A 9,129-nucleotide genomic window follows, 5' to 3' on the forward strand; every position below is an offset into this window, starting at 1 on the left:
AATGCACTTGTTTCTAATGCATGCCTTTAAAACAGGTGAGAGGATGAAATAGAAAGCAGTTAAGTTTCCATTCCGCTTTTCGAATTTGACACATCATAATTTGCAAAAAAAAAAAAAAAACATAGATGGAAACTTAGCTGCTTTCTATCTTTCCCTCCTTTACCTCTTTCTCGCTCCTTACCCCTCTCTTACTTCTCTCATTCTCTTTTCTTCTGCTTATTCTATTTTCCTTACAGCTCGCTATTTTCACTCCTTTTCTCTCCTCTCTCTCTTTTCCTTTCTCTTTTTCTCTCTCTGTTGTCCAGTTAACTGCTTTTTTTCTTTCTTTGGTATGAATGCTTATTGACTCTCTTCCTTTGATCCTCCCCCCTCTTTTCTTACATGTTTTGTCTCTCTTTTCCTCTCTCTCTTTCTCTCGTCATTACTTCTTAGTCTTATTTCTTCAGGTCTTATTTTTTTTCTATTTTTGCCACTCTGCCCTCTTTCCTCTCTTGTCCTTCCCAATCTCTCTTTCTATCCTTTTGTTTTTCCAGTTATCTCTTTATTTCTCTCTTTCACTGTATTATCCATTTCTCTCTCAGGTTAACATCGGCCTTGTCTCTCTTTCTCTGGTTGTTTCTCTTTCTTCGTATTTCCTCCACCATTTTTATCTTTTCTCCCTCCTCTTTCTTTCTTTCTTCTCTTTTTCCCATTTTATCTCTCTCTCTTTGAGATGAACGCTTGTCAACACTCCTCCTTACACACCTCTCCCCTCCTCTTTCTCTCTCCATCTCCATCTCCATCTCTGTCCTTACCTCCGTCTACACCATCTACCTCCATTCATCTCCTTTACTACCACTCCCCCCCCTCCCCCTCCCCCTCTCCTTACCCTCCTGGGACAGTTCATCATTAGTGCGTAAATTTACCCGATCAGCATGTTGTGCAGTTATTTCTCTGTATTTGTACTGGACTGAAAGGGGGAGGGGGGCGGGGGGTGAATACGTTACCAAGAAATGTGAGGGAGGAATTATTGCCAGTGCTGTTGAATTAGTTGAATAAGCTGACCACCCTCTGGGGGGAGGAGGAGGGGGGTGGTGGGTTTGGGGTGGGAGGAAAGCTCAAAGAGCATGGCTAAAGAGGGAGAGAGAGAGAGAGAGAGAGAGAGAGAGAGAGAAACAAGACCATCCCTGATTGGTGTGTCTGTATGTGTGTGTGTGTGTGTTCTTGTTCTTGCGAGAACCAGTTTGAGGTTTAGATCTTCAGAGGGAGAATATTTTTGTCAAATGAAGTAATTTGTAATTTTGGCCGGTCCTCACTCACCACTACAAGGGGTTAGTTTAGGGTTAAGATTAGAATTAGGATTAGATTTAGATTAGAGAAAGGTTAAATTCAGAGTTAGTTCAGATCGGGATTTGGGTTTAAGGCTGAGATTAGAAGTAGGATTAGGTTTAATTTATGGTTACGGTTTGGCATGTAGTGTAGGGGGTTAAGGTTAGGGAAATGAACGTCATCGTGTGTGTGTGTGTGTGTGTGTGTGTGTGTGTGTCTGCTCCAACAAGCATCAGACAGCCACATTATTCATAATCAGCATTGTTCGGTACACGTGCAATTACATGTGTTCATCACCCGACCAGCTTTTCCGATAACGCTGCTTACACTCCTAAGAGCCAGACACTTGGAAGGCCCCACACACACACACACACACCTACACACACACACACACACACACCTACACACACACACACAGACACACACATGCAAGCAAGCAGGAATAACCGCACACCCATATACACATGATCGTAAATCATAGGCATGCCTGTGCACAGACACATACAGACACACACTGCAAGTACAGGGTATGTCGCTGGCGTGCCCATACACACACACACACACACACACACACACACACACACACACACACAAACAGACAGAGACAAGCGGTCCGACGTCTTGTGACACAGAGAAAAGACACGGTAAGAATGGAGAGAGAAGAAAAACGAGTCTGTATGTCCGTACAGCTAAAAAAAAAAAAAAAAAAAAGAAGAAGAAGAGAGAAGGGGGGAGGGAGGAGAGGTGGGGGGGGGGAGTGTAGGTTATAGAGAGTGGGACAAAATGCTCCCATTCATTGTATTCCTCTGGGAACGCTGGGACTGACTGGGGCTGCTTCACCAGCGCAAACACACAAAGATCTCCTTTTACCGAGGGGAGGGGGGGGGGCGCTGGATGAATGGACTGGGGAAGGTGGGTGGGGGTGGGGGTGGGGGGGGGCTCTGCTCTGCTTGGCCCCTAAAAAAACACAGGGCCCCCTTCCTCTAACTGCCCACCAGACACATAGACATACACACCTAGGCATACACACACACACACACACACACACGTACATGAGTATACACGCAGACACACACATGCTATTAATGGTCCTCTTGTGTACGGGCGGTGGGGTTAGGGGGTAACGAGTACGTATGAGGTGTGTCTATGTGTCGGAGCGGGCAAGAGGAGAAAGAGAGAAAGAGTGTGTGTGTGTGTGTGTGAGAGAGAGAGAGAGAGACAGAGAAAGTGTGTGAGTAAGAAAGAAAGAAAGAGACAGATACACGTAGACATATAGGGAGAAAAACTACCCGCAATGCCGTTGTCTGCACACAAATGCAAATTCACTTGAAGTAACATTTCCATACAAATGCATATCCATTTTGCTATCTATTGTCAATTGATATTGTCTGGTAGGTCTTTCCTATGAAAAATCCTCTGGTGCACATGAAGTGTTTTGTTTGGAATAAACAGAAGAAGAAGAACTGAGTAGTTAGCATGAGCAGCTATCGCCGCCATGGCTGAGCAGACAAAGAAAAGAGTTGAAGAATTGGTCGGAAAGGGGACAAAGACAATAAGCATCACCTGAACGCTACACAGAAACACAGTTTGTCAGATAGAAGAGACTGGAAGCCATGATGCTGCTATGCTAAAGCCGAAGGGAGCGACTCAGTTGGCGAAGGCGCGTTCTATGTAATTGTGATGATGCCGGCCCAGGACGTTTGTCGCATGCCATCCCATCTTCTTCTTCCCATCTTTCCTGTCTCTATTCACTATCAGCGATCAAATGATGAATAAAATGACAAAAAAATTCTTCGTCTTAAAAGAACTACACCGTTATCTTTGTTCTTGTGTTCCTGTGAAGAACGTTCTCAACTTTTCACTTCACGATGGGCTTACTGCAGTGTATAAACCTATGAAAAACCCCTGCAAATAGACAGCACTGTATTACTACTTAATGTGTAGTGCCTTATGTATTATGAAGTGACTCCATATAGGTACTTACATAATGTAACTACACAATATAGGTACAAACAGTTACAGTTTGCTCAGTTAGTTCTTTCACTGTCTTGCTGCACCCATGTAGGCACACTAGGTGTTAGGGGGATTTTAATTCAAGTATACAGTGTTACTGTATACTTACAGTGTTTTACCATAGGTTAACACACAGGTTAATACACTGGAATTAGGCCATTGTAAAGTCAAGTGTTAGCTATTCTCCATAGCTGGTGAGTCCAATCGACGTTATGGGCCTTCCATGGCTTTCCGAGTCATTGTGTCTGGAGCTATATGTGCTGACGTAGGATCTGCCTGTCCATCTAACAGCCATTTGCCTGCTCCATTAGTTCTTATGCATGTGTGTGAGTGGGTGCGTGTGTGTGTGTGTGTGCGTGTTATTGTGAGTTTGTGCACGTGTGTCTTAACACAGCTTCAGCAGCCCCGACCGTTCGGGACCTCACCTAACGTCAGCGCTTCTGACATTTATCGACGGGAGAAAAGCCTCCAGCTTTGAGTCGGTTGTTATCGCTGAGGAGCAACAACGTCGAGTCAAAGAGGGAGAAAGATAGAGAGACTGCAGACGTGAGAAGAAAGAACAGGAGAGAGGAGGACAAGACAACGAAGGAGAGAACAAGACAGGGCAGAACCCGACAGAGGCAGGACAACAAATTAAAGAAACTTTCTGGGATTTGTTTGGCCAGCTGAGTTCTGGGTATATCTTGAAGAGTTTGACTTGTAGATGGAATTGAAGTATTTTTGGATCCATCATAACTCATAAATATGCGTTTCCCTTGCATATTACCAGCACATACTGTCAGTTGCTCTATCAAAAGCTCAGGTAATAAATGTGGGTCAAAGGGATATCTCAATAAATCACAATGTAAACAAAGCTAAGAGTGGGGCAGCAGTGTTCCAACCAAGGGACCACTATGCTGCAATTACAGAACGGGTGCTCAACTTTGTCATCTGCGGAGGAAAAGAAAATAGAACGGGATAAAATAGAAAAGAAAAGCCAAAACAATACGAAAACAACACTCCAGAGACAAGAACTCAAAGAGCGAAAGAGGAGGGGAGGAGGAGGAGGAGGAGAGAGAGGAGTTATAAATGAAGAACAGAGCGAGGGAGGAGGAGGAGTGCGGCTTTGCAGTCATTAATTAGCCCGTTAGCTAGGGCCCGGGCGGTGCGGTTGGGGCCTGTGCCTTTGTGGGCCCGGAGGAAATGGGCCACATATGAGAGCCATTATAGGGACTGACTTAACAAAGACACATGCCTGTCAGCCACCAGGCTGGGCCGGGCCGCTCTGCCTACGGCTCACTAAAGGCCCACCATCGCTCTGTGTGTCAGGGAGTGTGTGTGTGTGTGTGTGAGCGTGTGTGTGTGTGTGTGTGTGTGTGAGAGAGAGAGAGTGAGAGAGAGAGAGAGAGAGAGAGAGAGAATCGGCCTGTGTGTGTATAATGATGTATGTGTCGGCATGACAACCTCAATCCTACCTTTTGTGCATATAAACCTTTGTGTGTATATGTGTCAGTGCATGCATATTGTGTGTGTGTGTGTGTGTGTGTGTGTGTGTGTGTGTGTGCATATGTGCTTTTTTGTGAGACTGTGTGTCAATTTTCTTTCTATTTTTTATAAATTGTCCTATGTGTATGCATGCATATGTGTTAATGTCAGTTGTCTACACTATTGTCTTTGCATATAGTATAGTAGTAGTATATATAGTAGTAGTATGTACATGTACATCTGTGTGTGTGCTGCCATACATGTAAATGCAGGTAAATGTATTTATATCAACTGTCCTAGGTATGTTTCTGCATATCACTGTTGTCTTATGAAAACCTTGTAACTCCAATCTTGGTGATTTTTGTTTTTTTAACTTCAATTGAAGGATTACATGCTCCACTGTGAGTTAGGAAATTCTACAACTCTTGGTTTTATGAAACTGTTTCATAGGCCATTGGAAAAACTCAAAAATCATGGTGGTCAAGCTAAAATCAAGGTTGTTTTTCTCAGTTTCTAAACAGTTGACATTTTGGAGATGCAAGGTTTTCACTGGACAGCGTCAATATGTGTTTGTGTGTGTGTGTGTGTGTGTGTGTGTGTGTGTGTGTGTGTGTGTGTGTGTGTAACCATATCTATCAGAATGGGGCCTTCGGAAGCATTCCTTTAACCCGTGTGTGTCCCCCGCTGGCTCTCCACACCATTTAAAACCACATGACAGGAAACTCGGGTCACTTTGAACTAGGCTCTCCCTCGCAACACCGCACCGCGCTCACTGACAAACACACTGACACCATCCACGGACGGAGAGGAGAGAGAGGAAGGAAAGACGAGTGGAAGAAGGGGAGAAAAGGGCTGAAAACAACTCCTCGCTGGGTTCTGCATCGTCTCCGTTCATAAATCAGACATAGATGAGACTCTGGTTTCCCACCGATCAATGCCAATTTTACTCAAATCTGTGGAATGCTCAAAAGTAATAAAAATAAGGCTAATTAATCACTGAGGGTTGGTTAATTTTATGTGTCCTGATGATGCCAAACACCAGTCTACAATCTTGTGTACGCTGAAACCAACGCAAACTCGCAAATACTCAACTTTCCTGCTACAACGTTTTGGGTTTGTTTTTTGTTTAGCTTTTTTATCGCCTGGAGAATATTCCGTTTCAGATTAAGATATGGACAACAACTGGCACTTCTAAGAAGTGGTTTTACCACACTTAGGCCTATTCTTCTCAACTGAAACGGTAGCATTTGGTCAGCTCCTCAGAGTATTGGCCTGAGAGGAGAGCAGGTCTGGATTTGATAAGTGGAAACAGACCGGTGCGGCGCTGCCTGTGTGTTTAAGGCCAACACACATCCGACACAGCGTAAACAGCCCATACCCTAGTGACTAAGCCCTGGAGCTTAGCCATAATAATGCTGAACCTCTGTACAGTAGATAGACCATATGCTCGTTACTGAGCTGGGTTGTTGGCCAAGAAATTCTATTGTTTTGCAAAGAACTTGAATAACAAGAAGTTGCCGCACACACACAACTTCGTCGCAAGTGATGGTTTTATTCTATACATGAAAAAAAACACTTCTCAGGGTCTCTTTATTCCGTTATATTGTTATCAAAGAGATGCTGTTGCTTTGCGTTCCCTTAGAAATATATATGAAGTGTAGATTACAAAGACCATGCTTTGTGAGAAAAAAGCGAAGCTAGACCTGTATTCATTGGCTATATTATTGTATCATTGTCGTATTGTGCCACCCGTGTCATTATGTGCTGGAAACTGTCTCTGCACTAATTTCTTTACATTTATTGTGCTGGAAGATTCAAGTAATTATGACTAATTCTACTAATTCTTCTAATTTCAACTAATTATTTTAACGTGTGAGAAACAAGAGCTCGAATAGGTTGGAACTGAATTTACAGCAGATGCTACTGAAGCTCCACATGATAAGCTACCATGCTACTACTACTGAACAGCCACTTACTGCATATCCCTTCATCCTCAAAACCAAACATGACACAGTATCCATGCTTCACAGCGTGGAATCCAAGGCGAGGATCCAAGCAGGAGCTGGTTTTTACAGCCTCGCTCTCCCCCGGGGCCCGGGGGCCTAATGAAGTCCGATCCGAGCTTTATTAAGATCCAAGGGTGGGGCCTCGTAAAAAAAAAAAAAAAAAAACACAAGCCCTTGTTAACCACACGATGCCTCCGGAGCACAGGGAGATCCAAGGCTCTGGGCCAATGGGGGGCATGGGAGGTATGGAGGGGGGGGGGTGGGTGGGGTGTTGTGTGGCTCATCACCTCACCCAGCTGAAGGGAGCTTGTCAAAGGCTGGAGAATGAAGGTGACTCCCTTGTTTCTCGCAGTGAAACGCAGTGGCAAGTGGATCCAGAAGGTTTTACAAGCCTTTGTAATTCAGCAGCAGTCTAACCAGTTTGAGAATAGAATCAACAGATCAAATACAGGCTGGCTACCTTCCCATGTGGCTATCAGCCACAGCACACACATTTACCAGCATTTGGCTGGTGGCTGCTCTTTGGTGACTACATATGTGCACGGGTCATGAAACTTAGTCTATCAGGTAGGACGATAAAATAGACGTAGGAATAAGAAACAGAAGGAGGAAAAGAAAACGGGGAAAACAACACAAACAAAGGGGTATAAATAAAAAAGAAGGTAATTGAAACAGAAACTGATCTCTTTTTTGTCTGTATGTGTTTGCGTCTATAGGGAAAAGGTATATTGTAGATTTTCTCCTTTTTCTTCTCCAATGTATATTGGGGTTTTTTTCAGTTTATTGTTATGATCTCAGTTTCTAGAAGCTGCAAAAATAAGTAAATAGAAAGAGAAGGTGATGAAACTGCAGAGGCGAACCGGAGCTGGGTAAGTGCATGTTGAGAGGTAAAATAAAGCATTTGATTGAAACAGACAGAGGAGACAGAGGGGTGAAGAGAGGAAACACATGTTGATAAATAGATGGTCGGTGAGAGAGAAGAGAGGAGGAGGAGGCCTAGGGGATGCTGGGATATCGATCGGTGAGTGATCAATGCAACAGCAAATGATCCTACCATAACCAGGGCAATTACCGGGTCACCCTTTGCACATGTGTTCCTGTGTGTGTGTGTGTGTGTGTGTGTGTGTGTGTGTCTTTGTATGAATGCATGTAACGCTACTGCAGTGTGACCGTGTGTGCGTCATACCTCTCAATAGCAGGCACAGCATAAAAGAAAAGGTCGTGACCTCTCATATTATTGGCGCTTTCCAATCATACATGACTCACTAATAATGGGACGTGAGGAAAATGGACACTTAGATCAAACAGACAGAGGACGAAGGACGGGAAATTAACACCGTCCCTGCAGAGGGGGAGGAGAGGAGGAGAGGCGATGGGGCTGAAAAGAGAGAATTCTGAAAAATGTAAGGAATGAACGAGAAGGGACGGCTGTATTATTGAACTTGTTTGTGCGTGTGTGTGTGTGTGTGTGTGTGTGGGTGTGTGTGTGTGTGTGTGGGTGTCGCGGGCAACACACAAATCACATAAACACGTCTACCTACTAACCTGGATCTGCTGCTGGAGAATGTTGATCTTATGCTGCTGCTGCAGGAGCTGCTGCTGTTGTCTGGCGATCTGGACACACACACACACACACACACACACACATACAGTGAGAGAGAGAGAAAGAGAAAAAGAACAGATGAGAAATGGCAATCAATCAGACAGTAATGGATATTATTTCTGCAATATCTGTCCAACAGTTACGAGGCGAGACGCAGAGAGAGTGAGAAGAGAAAGACGAGGAAAGAATGTGTGCAATCAATTTTAACAGAGCGAGAAACGTTCAGGAGCGCTCACACGGTGGAAGTTCCTAACCCGCGGGAGAGAACAGCGGCGGTGATCATGCTGCGTTCAAGACAACTCCGATCTGGGAAGTTTCCGGCCTCCCAAAGATTGCGGGATGAATGTAGTCACTGTATATCCCGACTGCGTTTTTGAAAACGGCCACTGAAGTCAGCAACCTCCCAAATCCCCATTGATCTTGAACGCAGCACGATGAGGCAGAAGTGAAGTGGCAGTGAAGGAGGTGTGTGTTTGACCTGAGATGACTATCTCCAAAGACCGGGCCGAGAGCCTCCGCTGAGCATGACGGATGATACAACCAAGTCACACAGTGAGCAGCGTGGAGGGTTCCTGAACACATCTCTAAACTGACAGTGAATCCTTAAGATTGACATGTTTACTACGCTCAGCATGCCTCTGCACCCCCCGCCCCCCCTCCCCCATCAGCAGGAGGGGTGATCATAGTTATTTTTTCCTCTGTTGTTTTGATGTGAGATTTTCCATCAAAGATAAG

At 44.6% G+C, this 9,129-nt stretch overlaps 1 protein-coding gene across 1 annotated transcript in view; it reads right to left on the reverse strand.

Annotated features, from left to right (window-relative positions):
* LOC139657884 (transcription factor SOX-6-like) overlaps positions 1-8,402 on the reverse strand; it is a 40,648-nt gene extending 32,246 nt beyond the window's left edge. Inside the window, exon 1 of the mRNA XM_071535866.1 lies at positions 8,337-8,402. The gene's annotated coding sequence lies outside the window, so the exon portion shown is untranslated. The remainder of the gene's footprint in view (positions 1-8,336) is intronic.
* Positions 8,403-9,129: the final 727 nt, after the last annotated feature.

This window comes from Centroberyx affinis, unplaced genomic scaffold (assembly GCF_046629955.1).
Source record: "Centroberyx affinis isolate AG114_WGS23_722 - 3 ecotype Tasmania unplaced genomic scaffold, CSIRO-AGI_Caff_v1 ptg002775l_1, whole genome shotgun sequence".
Lineage (NCBI taxonomy): Eukaryota > Metazoa > Chordata > Actinopteri > Beryciformes > Berycidae > Centroberyx > Centroberyx affinis.